The sequence below is a fragment of the Myodes glareolus genome, chromosome 6 (assembly GCF_982192425.1).
Source record: "Myodes glareolus chromosome 6, mMyoGla1.1, whole genome shotgun sequence".
NCBI lineage: Eukaryota > Metazoa > Chordata > Mammalia > Rodentia > Cricetidae > Myodes > Myodes glareolus.
Window position 1 is genome coordinate 95888406 of NC_142031.1, and position 898 is coordinate 95889303.

The following is an 898-nucleotide window of genomic DNA, read 5'->3' on the forward strand; positions in this document are numbered from 1 at the left end:
ACAAAACGAAACCCTGTCTCAAAAAACTAAACAAAACAAACCAAAACGATCTAAATCTATATATAGAGATAGATGTATGTATGCATGTATGTATATGTGTGTGTGTGTATATGATGTTTTGTTCATAAAATGAAACATCTTAAAGCTAGTTTATTAAAATGAGACAAAAATTCCATTATTGTTAGTGTTTATGCAATGATGTTGCACCAGTAAATTGCCATGTGTTTGTTTAAGCTGAGAAGGTGCTGTGGAAGTGGGGTCGTCCCACTCCCATTTCAGACCCAAACATGTCTGTCTGGGGATGGACTGACAGAGAGGGAGAACAGCAAAACAGCCCAAGGTTAGAGCATGCGTCCTTGAGAACAGCTAGGTGAGCCACTTCCATGAGGCGTTAGTTGTTTGCCCCGATACAGAGGTGCCCGAGGAGGGAGAGAGAAGCTCAGTCAGACTGTAGTCGCCTTCTGTTCCCAGGTGTCTCTGTAGGGTGCTGTTGCTTCTCACTAGATGATTTTATCTCTGTTGCTAATTGTCTTTCACTTGGAAGCCTCCCTAGAAGGGACACTCTGCTCTGCTCAGACTGGACAAGAACTCCAGCTGGCCGCCTGGCAGGAGCTCCCCAGTAGGTTTCTGTTGGATGTTCTGGGCGCACGACTGATGATGTCTTGCTACCTATCTTCCTATCTGTTGCTGTTTATTTTCTTTTACCTTAACTTGCTATAATCTTAATAAACTTACTCATTCAAAACCAAAGTATAGCTATTGTAGTCAGTCACTGGACGACTGACTAAATGTAACATAGAAAACGGCAATTTGTTTTTTAATTCATTCCATTTTACCAAAGGTTTGGTATTTGTAACCAAATAAAACACCGAGAAGAGTGGACTATCTACAAATGTAC